The 13,829-nt window shown below is 32.6% G+C and overlaps 1 pseudogene; it reads right to left on the bottom strand.

Moving 5' to 3' along the window:
• LOC105108229 (probable cyclic nucleotide-gated ion channel 20, chloroplastic) overlaps window positions 1-11,010 on the bottom strand; it is a 16,766-nt pseudogene extending 5,756 nt beyond the window's left edge.
• Window positions 11,011-13,829: the final 2,819 nt, after the last annotated feature.

Below are 13,829 nucleotides of genomic sequence, written 5' to 3'. Positions count from 1 at the left end.
TTATTATTATTATTATTATTATTATTATTATTATTATTGCTACTATTATTATTGTTGTTATTATTGTTACTATTATTGTTGTTTATAATTTGTACAATTAACCTCCTTGTGATTCGATATCGGTCTTGTCGGGTTATTTATTACTTCGACACTCCTATATTTGGGAGAAGACATCAATTTTTTCATTGTATCAATGAGTTCAAAGAGATGCCTTCTTATATCCCTCTGAAATCTTCCGGCAAATTCTCCATAAGCATTCCCTCATTTACACCTCTAGTAGCAGCCCAATGATACCGTTCAGCTTCTAACACTCTCCTACATGACAACAATTTTATAAGATACGAGATTTATATAACACATGCCAAAGAATGTGACCATGCAAAGAAGTAAATTCTTACAAGTGCACAAGAAAAATACGAGGAATATTATAGATGGAAATGCAAAGAAACAATAAAAGGGTATAGTAATAGGCATGACATAAATGAAAGAATATTTGCTTTGACACAGCAAAATGGTCCAGGAGGAAAAATATCACGAATTCCATTTCACTGAGCAAGGTTTGATGGAGATAACAAGGGTTTCTTTATTTATTTAAGTATGCAACTGTTTCACTCATTGCAAACTCCAACAATAAAACCTCGAAAGTGTATGGAATTTCATTGCATTTCATTACAAAATCCATCATGTCAAGAAATATATGATTGAAGTGTGTGTATGCCCCGTTTGTGTGTGTGATGGGGAGAGGAGTTTACCCAGAAAAAGAGGGTAGAAACAGAGAGAGATGAGAAGTTAAAAGAATATACAGCAGACCTTCTTAGTTCTTGTGGCAACCGCCGATGTCTCATCCACTGCTCAACATCACGTCGTCTTAATGACATTTCTGATCTCCTAGAAGGTAGAACAATGAACAGTTAATAAATAATGATCGGTCAAGCAGATGGCATTCTAATCTACTTGCAAATACCAAACTAGGAATAGAAAACTAATTGGCGAATACGAATTGCATCATAATCCCGCCATATCAAAATTGGCATGGAGGTTTTTTAGAATTTTCTTCTCAAGATGTGAATAATATAGACATCTATCTCATTTCTCACCCATCACTTTTTTCTTTGGAGATTTAAGCTAAAAACAGTGCATTCCAGTAATGATGAACTTGTTAGAACAACAACAATTTAACAGCAGTAGCAGATGACATGGGCAGGAAGAAATAAAGAAGAATACCTGAAGAAAGAAATTGACAGGAAAAGCTGCTATAGTTAGATAGTATAGGCAAGCTTTTAACGCATCGAAATAAAGTTGTAACAGAGTTAGTTGGAAATCAGTTAGTTAGTTAAAGAATCGATACAAATAATAACAAGGCTGCAAATGAAGGATCATCTTGGAAAATGAATACAATTTCTGCATTACAAAACTTCTCTATTGAGAGTTGGTGTTCAGCAGTGAAGTTATTTTGGTACAGGTTAATAATCCTACCTCTGGTTATTTTGTAAGAAACCATCACTATATAAAGAGTATATAAAATTTGGGAGAGATAGTGATGAAAAATATCTTTAAATCTGAAGGCAGTATAGCCTATGTCATCCATGCTTTCAAATAAGAACACTACTGAAATGGATGCACAATAATAACGTTTTCCCAAAAAAAAAAAAATCAAGTCATTATGGACATCTGAAGGCTTTTGGGTGACATTTGAGAGGATAAATTTAATAAATTATACCTCCGACCAAGAGATTGGAGAAAGTTCTGTATGTTTCCTATGAGAAAAGCAAAGAGCAAGAGGCCAAGTCCAATGATTGCCATGGTAAAGAGGACCTCCCAAACAAAATAGCTCGGTACTCGGTTTCCAGCAAGAGTACTGATTTGCTTCACAAAATTAAAAATATAATATCAGCAGAAAAACAGTTTAATTTGCACCAATATTGACACAATTATAAGATCAAATAGGTGTGTTACATGAAACGAAAGAGTTATTGAGAAGCAGCCCAAGAAATCAAAGGTTTCAAGATAACAAGGATTAAAATAAACCTAGTTTTGTAAACTCAAGCAACACCACCAAATGAAAAAGGAGGTGTTCTTAGCTTAGGTCAGAGAAGTGCATCAAAAGTTACTGATTACACCCATAGTTTCCACAAGCTAACCCGCACTCTCAGGTCTGATAGTTTTTTTTTTAATACAAAGAAGTTGAATACACGTTATTTTTAATTTTTTTAAAAAAATAATATCGAATAATAAAATTTAAAAATAAAATAAGACAAAAAAAAATATTAACCCGCGTTAACTTTTCAAATACATAACCCGAGTCACTAGACTAGAAGCACTATACACAAAAAAACCACAAAGCTCAATCCCTAACAAATCAAATAATAAAGAATAAAATCAAGAAAAAAAATTTGATTATATAAAAAGATTTAAAATAAAAATAATTAATTAATTAAAATAATTAGGGTAAAAATAAAAATGAAAAATAAATTAGAAGGCAACTATAAATTTTCGATTAGACGGTTAAATTAAAAAGAAAAATAACTTTAACAAGAAAAAATAAGAACCAAACTGGAAAAATAATATACTATAAAATTTAATTAAATGATAAAATTAAAAACTAATAAGACTTTTACAAAAGAAACAAAAAAATAGAAATCAAAATAATAAAGATCAAGCTGAAAAAAAATAATATATACAAATTAAAATTTAAAGACTAAATTGAAAACAAATAAAACTTTTAAAAAAATCAAGAAAAAAAATTAAAAATCAAAAGAATAAGGACTAGAATTGAAATATCAATAACAAGGAGGAATAACACATAATTTTCAGGGGATGAGGGATAAACAAGAGGGGAAACCTCATCGACGACCAACCACCGCTAACAAGAAACACACTAAAAGAAAGACAACATGGAGGTGTATCTAACAACATGACAGAAGGGCAAGCATTTTTTACCACCACGAGGCACCACGCGTATTGCCCAAAGGGCTCGAGCACCTCCCACACACTAATATGTGAACAACACATGCCAACAACTTTTTTTAATTTAAAATTATTTAATCATCTTAAAATATATCAAATTGTACTCCATGGTTCTGGGATTAACAAAAACAATACGTGGAAAAACTAAAAATCTCCTGGATTAAAGCATAAAGATATTTTTTTAATGTATTTAAAAAAATAAAGAGTTAAATGCCCTTGGTCAATAGTATTAATTTTTTTATTTGGAGGCTAAAAAGGTCACTTCACTGGTACTAAAAAAGAGGAAAGGTAACTTATACCATCGGTCAAATATGTAATGATTAATGAACCGTGTGAAAAGACTAAACTAAGCCTTTGGCTTTTGTGATTTAAAGTTTTTGTTAATTATACAAAAGATGAAAAATTATGATTGGAGGAAGTATTTAAGTAGCAAACTTACATTACTTTCTATGGAGAGAATTTCCAATTACTTTATAATAGCTTAGGAAAAAGGAAAAAATGTGTAAGATAACATTACTCTCGTACCTGGAATCCCCAAAACAATGAATATATATCTGATGATGATATTTTTTCTGGTGAGGTTGACTGTTTTGGTATAGATTCCATAATCAAAACCATTTGGTGAACCACCCGTTCGAAAACAATTACTTGCATCAGGATTCTGTTTCCAGTTAGTCCAGTTTGGATGAGACCCGTATTCTTCATTAGCATTCTCACCTCCACAATCTATAAATTTCATGCATTCTTCTTGAAAACCAGTATAATGACAGGCATCACGGAGACATTGATTAACCCTCTGTTAAAAGAGTGGAGGAGTCATTTGAGTACTATCACTAAGGCATCAGAATACAGAACTAGTTTCTTATTTCACTCAATTAGCCAAAAGAAGAAAGAAACAATATGCCGAAAAAGAAAATGATCCATGCAATGATAATGTGACGAGAAAAGGAAATGTTGTACTAGTAAACCAAAATATTCCTTTCAATCTATCATTGCTTTAGAGGTTAAGAACTAGAGATTGAATATTATGAGGAGATCGAGGGTGAAACTCTAGAAAAAACTTATATGCATCTCTAGATACTAGAGATCCAGAATAGTAACAAAGTTCATAATAACTTCTGGATATTCAAAGGATAAGAAAATGTTTGAGAAATAAAGCTCAACACACTCACTTACAACCCAAAGAGATACCAACATGACCCAACGATGTGACCAAACAATATATAGGTGAAAAGATTTATAAAGAAGTTTGCCAATACTGTCTCAAATATGAAGCCACTTGGAGACTGACCAATGAGAAGAGGAGTAAACCTCCACAACCTTGGAATGTACTGGACAAGAACAGCTGCCTATAGAAGATTTTTGGCATTATTTGCTTCAGAGATTCGCAATCCCTTTGGTAGGACTACTAATATAATGATCTGCATGTGATTACCAAGAATCTGGTATTAGATTCTAGTGCTAATTTATTAGACATAATTTACTGAATCTAGAAGATTACAATGTAAATTCCATGGAAACTATACAAGCAATCACATTATTTCATTTTCAGCATTTGTGATGACAAATTCAGAATACTGAATAGTTAACACTTCCATCAACCTTCAGCTTCTAACTCGAGTCTGTCACTCTAGTTAATCGTGAAGCCCTCCACACATGAAATCTTGTTTATTTTTCTTGTTAATTGCCATTTAATATTTTCCTAAAAATAGTCGCACTAATGTATGTCTAGTTCTACTCACACAACTCGCTTAGTTTTGCAATTTATTGTGATGTGATTTATAACAACACCAAGGATAGTCAGCTTTGAAAATGGTTATCCAGATACTCTCCAAATCTCACTGTAGGAAAGAAAGATGGCACCTACATGTATATGACTAACAATGAGATTAGAAGAGTGTTCATGGAGTTAATCATGAAGTGACTATCATAGCATTGCTCATTAAAGGCTGCAGCATTTGACACTTTACATTCGTTATCACCCCACCATTTTCATGTTCTTTCCAAATCTCCATTTCAAATTGATGACATTATTTATCCTCATAATATTAGGCAATCATACTCGGTGACGCGGTTCATTTCAAATTGATGACATTATTTATCCTCCCCATATTAGGCAATCATAATCAATGACGTGCTTCATGGCCTTAAGACCCAGTGTTGTCCCTATACCCGCCAGAATCCAAATTCATGTAATGACAAGCAATTAATTTCCATATCCTCAGCCAGGTTTAGAACTTGACGTTCAGATGGTTGCTATTTAAACATAAGAATATAGATACAATATGTTGTGTTGAATCCTAAGTAAAATTTATAAGGTCAATAGTTACCATGCTAGACAGAGAATGAATCACTAACATGCGGGAGTGGCAATACCGCAAATAAGTCAATAAAGAAACATCCTTGGATGTAGTGTTTAGCAATTTTTTTTGGATGGTCAACTAACTCTCCAGCACCAACCACTCTAGATTCAGGAGCAACATAAGCTAACCTAAACTGCAGAAAATAAATGAGAGTATTAATGAATCAATACTTGCTAAGAATAGTTTTCATATATCAATCAAAACTGGACTTTAAAAGAGCTTCAAGACAGAAGCAATGGAATTTGACAATCATACTTCAATAATTAAAGGAGCACAGAGACAAGCTCATCATTATTTATATGAGCTATTTTCATAACTGGGGTCATTTTATATGCCATTACGAGCTTTTTCATCTTTTTAGCTTTAACTGTGTTAAGTGGTGTGTTACTTTTAAATTTATTGTTGAAGTTACTACAAAGCCTATGATTAGTGATCTCTAAGTTTTAAATAAAAAGATTGACATTAGTACTAATGGAGATGACAGGTCTAACAGCAGCTAGAAAGAAAGAAAGATAATTAGATTAATGTAAGAAGCTAGTGTACTTGAAAAAGTATGTTTAGTAAGTAGATGAGATCAGTCAAGCTCCTAAAAACCATAATTGTTTTAGTCAATGGCCAGTCAATAACTATGCAATTGTTTTCCTGCAACCAAAAATGAAAATAATGTAATTCCAAAAAAATACAAGCTAAAATGTGAACTGAGGAGAATATCATATGAAATGCCTAAAGCATTAAAGTCAGAAACAGATGAAATATCTTAGCAATAACAACAGCTTTTGAGCAATTATTATGGAAGTTTTTTTTCAAATAATTGTTTGTGGAATCTAGAAGTTCTATACAATCCAAGTAAAATCAGGATCAGACAAAGGCATCATTATGGACCCTCTCAGCAATAGAATATCCATGATTAGAACAATGAAAATTGAAAGCCCTAAAACTTAACAAAACTGCTTAAAAGTTGCTAAAATCATGGTTTCAGAGCTGTATGTAACTGCATGTTCTATATGTAACTGTATAATCTGTGAACAGTTCTATTTAACACCACTCTAGCTATAAATGGAACTATAAGCAAGCTAAACATACCTGTTGCACCCATAGTAGGAAGAAAAACAAGGGATCGATGAAAATCGCCACCAAGCATGAAATGACAAAAACATTGGTCCACTTCTAAACCACTCGAGCATAAGGATTCATAAATCGAGGAATATACAAGTTTATAACATCATTAAATCTCCTTGCCCAACCTTTAGCATCTCCATAGAGAACACTGTGAAACTGCAAGAAACACAAAAGCAGAAAGCTGGTGAACACATTGAGGCAGGTCCATAAAATTATTATAATATATAATAATCAAGACATAGGACAACATTATAAAGTAAAGCTATGATTTAGTAATGGTTCAACAGACTGCTTATAAGCCAATCACAGGATACTGAATATTGTTTCCTACTTGTAGAATTAGAGAAGATACACAATACATCTGCGGTTGGAATGTAATTTTTTTACAGGTAAATGCTGAAGATCTTATTTTATTTTAAGCCCATGTAACTGAGAAAGATTATTGAAAGAGCATACATAACTTTTCTCTCTAACGCATTCCCACAAGGAAAACACTGCTTCTTGATCTGGTTTGAAACTAGTCAACCCCTTCCATAAAGTTCTTACAAATCTACTTGAAGAAAAAATAGGTTTGCCTAGCTTCCTAAGTTAATCATGGCATAGGGACTTACCAAAAAACTAAACAAACCCGGAAACATAGACATCAAAGCCAATTATCACCAGCTTAGGTCAAATTTTGTGAATGCATCAACTCATCATCTTCACCATATGCATATAAGCTGTCAAAATCTCCAAAACAAAACGAACCTATTCTCTTAAATCCTATCATAAAAATATAATAAATCTTGAACTTTGAAAAGCCAAAAGTTGAAATAGTGTTTCTTCTTCCTCCACCAAATTCCTCCTCTTTGAACCATGGTTTTCCCCTCCATCATGTCATAGTCACTAAAACCAACCAACAGAATGTCAAAGATCAGACCTTGAGCTTCTGCTGCCACACATTTATGCCGTGGAAGAATTTAACTGATTACTAGGGTAAATTTTGCAAACAAATTCATGCAAATGAACATTCCAAAAGACCTCAAGAACTTAAATGGTTCCCAAACAGTTAAGGCCACATCCAAAGAAGAATGCAAACAGATGAATTTCAGATAAGCACATAGATAATTTCCAATTCAATACTAAAAAGAGTATGAAATTCAACAACTTCCCAGCCAACAAAATAAGTCTATAGTGAACCATCATTATTAGGTATTATAAAGTTCATTACCCACAGAGCATATGCAACTGGAGCTCATAAACCAAATCCCCCTTAGATAAATACAAGTTTAGTACTCCACAACCAATACCTAACTACATATACTTAAATCACAGTCCTCAATAAAACATTTTTCTTTTTCAATTAGCTCAATTAAAAGAAAACATTGCTCAAAATAAGAGGAAACTGGGACACAATATCTCTGATGACATAAAACACCTTTCAACATAAAGAATAAGAATATTACCCCAATTGGATCTGCACAACCTCTATTAACACCGTTTTTTTCCTTCATTAAAGCATAAAAAATTATTATCATAATCCCATTCCACCACTTTGTCACCACCAAAAAGAACGGCCTCGAGAATATGGACCAATCATCATTACAACTTTTATTTTAACTTGTGAGATTCATCACATCATGAATTCACAAGTTTTCATCTTTTCACCAAGTGCAACCAATTTGGAATAGCATGTCAAGGAAACGAGAAGCCTTCTACAAGATTTTTATTTCTAATCCCACTAAGCAACTAGGTATCACTTTCAAAGAGATGGCAATGAAATGATGGCCTGTTGTGAAAAAACTGCAGCAACTATTGATAAACATTGCAATATGAGAGAAACCAAAAAGAACACAAAAGTTAACGTGGTTCGACAATGTCTCTACATCCACAGGATCGAGGAGTTTTTATTTATAACTATGTCAAAATAGGGTTATATGGTATATATTTATAACAGACCCTAAACCATCCAAAAAAACCTAGCCGCCTAAAAAATCCTAATCGTTCAAGGAGTATTAATAATTTTTACCCATGTCATACCACGAGGGCATTGCCCTCACAACCACCAACCTACTAATTGTCTCTAGCAACAAAACATGAAAAAAATCCTAGAGAGGCAGATGTCCTCATTCCGCTCCAGCATCTGCCTATAAGCCACAAACTATAATATGACCCACACTCGATATGTTGATAACCATAGAGGTCATCATGAAACCAAACTAGAGATGGAGAAAATCCTAGTTTTATGATAGAATTACTCAAAAAAAGTGACTAAGTAAAAATATATGCAACAAAATAGCCATTTATGACTGAAGTCTTCATCATAATCCATATAGAAACTGGTTCCTCCTGTTTGAATAATGAAGGGCAATAAGAAGTAGCAGTAAAAATCCAGGATATCATAACAGCAACTCCAGAAGCTATAAGATTTTTTCTATTAGAACAAAAACATACCCTGGAATCTTTGAAAAGGTAATACGATAGGCATGTTATGCAGTAACGATCATTGCACATCCTTAGTTGCCCAGACCTCATTAAGTGGGCATTTGTAGTAGTGTACATGTCATCCCAGTCATTCAGATCCATTCCTTTAAAAGATAGATATCTTTCTGGCTTGGGTTCCACCTTTTGGTGAATTGTTACACCATGATTTGCCAGGAATAGGTTTTTAGTGTTACGGTTGATATATATAGGACCACTTATTTGTACTAGTGGAGCTTTTCTTTCACTACGCAGTGGACCAGTATAGCCAACAAGATTGGTTTCAAAACCATAGGACTCCATGGAATTCACAAGAATAGAAATTGATGCACTTTGAGTCCTAGGAAGAAATGCCGATAATCAAGAATCCACCTCTTCATCCACTAACTTTGGATGAGTGTCTAACAGCATTGATACATCATCTTTTTCATGGTCAGCCATTTCTTATTAATAGGGCCTACAAAAGGAACAGAAAATAAAGACAATATTCAATACACATAGATACATGTCCAATTACGTAAGGAAAATTCATGAAGAAACACTGAATATTATTATTCACAAGAGCAGGAACCCAAAGGTGGGAGAAGAAAAATAAGAAATGCAGGTGAAACACTAGTTGCTCCTATGCTCACAATGATTTGATGAATTCATGAGATCAATAAATCATTCTTAATAAATAAAAAAAGCTCATTCGGGCCAAACATGTTCGAGCAGGAAAATTCTAGTTTAGTTTAGTTGAGTTTAGTTTCCATAATTTTAACCTTTGATGAAGAAGAGTTCAGCTCACTGAAGTAAAGCTCAAAAGGTTACATTTAACCAATGGAGTACTTACCATATTGCAATGGTTCTAGCTACTACCACTTGATCTATCAAAAATTGCCAGCTGAATTTATTTCTTAAATGCAAATGTATCAAAAATTACAACGGTTATAACTACTAGCTCTTGATGTCTCACTTAACAATCACCACCATTAAGCAATTTATCTTCAGGGTTCTTAAATTTTCTTGCGCAGTTGAGAGATTAATCTTTATACTACAACTTCCCTAGAATGGTTAAGACCTTTTCAAGCAACGTTAGGGAAGTTTTCAGCACTCAAGCAATCCAATGATTATTTTTGCTCCATAACTTATGATAAGCGTCAACCTTATTGACTAATTTTATACTTTCGTTAAGTCACTCAATCTTGAATCAACCAAGTGACCATCCTATTGATAATCTGCAGCTGATTACTTCTTAAATCCTAACTTCACCAAGCATTTTACACAGATAGCTGATTCTATGTTGTGTAAAAACATCATTAACCAAAAGGACTTCTAGTAGACTTTATAGTTCTTACTTTGTAAGCAAAAAACTTGAAGACCTAGTTCAACATAGCATTACTGTAATAGTTATAAAACCCAACCTGACCCAGAGCTTAGCCTAGGCATGTTATACTTGGACCCTTTTTTTTTATTTGTAAAAAAAGAAGGCTTAAAAAAAACGCATGAAACAATGTTGCTTCAAGAGATTTTAAAGAAAATCATAGCTTGGATGATCCGCCAACCCGTGCCTCAGGCCTGGTAAGCCCTGGCTTTCATCTTATAACTATGATTATTACTGTTAGCATTTTGATTAGAAAGCTCATAACAAAGCAGAGTATAACAATTCACAAATTTATTAGCTAGTTTTACACATTGATACATTTAAATGAGACTACCGTATATGACAAGAACAGATACCCAATTTGACTTTAAAAGAACAAAATCATTCATGAACAGCAAAGGGTGTTAAACTTTTAAGCTAAATTGCTGAAACCCACTTAAGAACTCACTACACAAAAAGAAAAACAGAACAAAATAAGTACAAAAAACACACAAACCTGCAGTAACTTAGAAGCAAAGAAAACCAAACTGCATCATCTAACAACGAGCATAGCAATTCAAGCTTGAAAGAGCAGTACAAAGAGAGAAAAAAAGACTTTTATGAGACTTCGGAAGAGACAGTGAAGACTTTAGTTTAGTGCTGCATTAGGGGGAGAGGGGATGACTTGTGGCCCACTAGCTTGCCTTAGTAGCCCATTATACAAGGCATACTAAGAACAGACTAAAATTTAATGAACGCTCCCACGTTGAACAATGATATTTTACTCTCTTTATCTTATTCATTGGCCTGTGTCATGCTAGATTGCCAGTTTTTACTCATAAACTACTGACGACTTGTTCTAAATTGACTCTTTAGTAAAATAATAATCGTTCACATTGGCTTTGCCGTCAGCATTGGTGGGCACCATCTTCTCATGCTCTACCATAGGGAGGATTTATCTCTCTCTTAATTTTCTTCAAATATTGTGAAATTTGAATAAGGTAGTAGCTACTATATTGGCAGATACTATCTTCTTGTATGGTTTTTGGATTGTGGTTTACCGTATTTTTTTAAGGAAATATTTTTATTTTTTTATATTTTTTTATTTTTTAATGTATTGATGTTAAAAATAATTTTAAAAAATAAAAATATATTATTTTAAGTGAGAAATGTAAAATAAATTAAAATTTATTAGTAAAAGTTAAGAATTTTAACTTCTGATTTAATCAAATTTTTACCTCAATTTTGTAACAAAATCTTGATATAAGTTAATACATATTTCTATAAGTCATAAATAAAAATGAATATAACTAAAATGGTTTTGTAGAAATCATACCAAACAAAAACCTAAAAATATGTAGTTGGGAATTCAAGCTTGATCATTATCTAATTCTAGTTAAAAAATATCTGTGATTATCCCCATTAAAATGTTTGATGGAGACCTAACATTAATTAATTAATTAATATAAAAATCTCACTAAATCTCTAGATTTATTTAGATACTAATTGCATTAAGTATCTATTTGGTAGACAAAGGCTTTTGACTTTAATTTAGTTTTTATTGTTTTTTATTTTCAAGATTTAATTTTAAAAATTATTTGATAGAATTCTAAAGGTCATCTTGAAAAATAAGTGTTTATTTTTGTATTATAATATGTTGTTCAAAATTCCTTTTAAATTATTTTTTATCAAAAAAACATTAAAATAATTTTTTTAGATGGTTTTAATCATTTTGATGCGTTAAAGAAAGCAATTTGAAATGTCAAGCATTCTTATGTCTGGCGCACCCAGAAATCTTATGTTTCTAAAAATCTAGAATGCTCTACCACATTTGATTACCAAGAAAATATGATTAACTATAACTAAAAGTTATTAGTATTTTATTAAAACATAGATATTGTTTATTATAAATGAATTTACTGTGGACTGCACTACTAGTAAGGAAATGTAAGGAGACTACAACCTGCAGGATCCACGTGTCAGGTTGGACGGGTGTTGAGGCACACCTCTGCACACACGTGGCGTTCGAGCTCCTACCTATGGGATGGACACTGGACCCCCCCCCCCCGGCGCGCACATTGCGCTTGGGTTATGCTGGGTGAGTCATGATCGTGTCCTATTAGAGACAAGTGGTGCTTGGGTCATGGCTCCAAACTCAAAGGGAATAGATCGGGTGTTAAGACCCATGATCAATGAGGTAAGCATCAACATCCAATTCTATTGAGTCTTTCATCAAGACTCAATGTTTATGGGTCTTAAGATTCTAAATATTGTTATTTGTTTTAGAAATATTATTATTTTTATTATAATTAATATTATTAATAAATTTGAAATAAAATATTATTATTTATTACATATTTTTATGGCATTTTTTATAAAAATAAAAAGTGAGCCCACAGCGTAGTATTATTAAAAATATTCAATAATTCTAAGTATTAATATAAAAAATATTATAATTTGCATTGTTAATATTATTATTATTTTTTTATAATACAAAGTACTCATCTCAAAGATATTATTATTTTTTATTATAATATTATTATTTTTATAATAATTCAAATTTTTAATATAAAAAATATTATTATTTGTATTCTAAATATTCTTGAAATTAAAAAAAAGTTTATTTGTGTTATGAATATTATTATTTTTACTCTAACCAAAAGTATTAATATTAAAAATATTATTTTTTTTGTTATAAATATTATTATTTTTATAATAATAAATATTATTACTAAAATAATTACTAAATTAAAAAATATGTATTCTTAATATTGAAAAACAACCAAAGATTTGATTTGGAAGATAAAACTAAAAATTAATATTATTATTATTATTATTATCATCATCATTAATAAATTTTAAAAAATTGTTATTAGTGTCGAAGAAAAACTATGTGGGGACACGTAGCACTTGGGCTCCTGTCCTGCGGCTGGGCACACCCCCTGCACACACATGGCGCTTAGGCTATGCCTTAGTGCTAAGCACATCTCAACATGCACGTGGTGCTAGGACTCCTGCCTGTGAGGTGAGCACTCCCTAATGCACACATGATGCTTGGGCTTCTGTCTCAGTGCCGGGGACACCCATGTGCACATATGGTGCCTGGGCTCTTGTCTCTGTGTTAGGCACACCCCTTCGCACATGTGGTGTTTGGGCTGGGCACACCCTGGCACACATGTGATGATTAAGCATGCTAAAACTCAACTATCCTTGGGCTCAATATGCTGCAGAACCTGAAATAGCCTTAAGTCATTAATTGTACAGGGTCCAAAATAATTTTGAGTCCTGTATATGCAGGACGAGATAGCCTTAGATTCTGTCTGTCGCACCCGACATCGCGGCGACCTTAAAAATAATTTAAATGGAATGGAAAGAATGGATTTCTGGCATCCTGTTCTTTGATGGGGAATTGTCTTTGTTTAAGGAGTCACCACCTAGTATTATGGTTACTAGGAACCCTAACTGGTCAACAGAGATTCTATGGTTCGAGACTGATTACGCAAAAGGGAAGATATTATCACCCCTTTTAGCGTCCTGCCTAAGGCAGGCTGCATTGCTGACTTTGTCAATAATTGCTA

Source organism: Populus euphratica, unplaced genomic scaffold (assembly GCF_000495115.2).
Source record: "Populus euphratica unplaced genomic scaffold, PopEup_1.0 scaffold184.1, whole genome shotgun sequence".
NCBI lineage: Eukaryota > Viridiplantae > Streptophyta > Magnoliopsida > Malpighiales > Salicaceae > Populus > Populus euphratica.
This window is presented reverse-complemented; position numbering and strand designations above follow the sequence as displayed.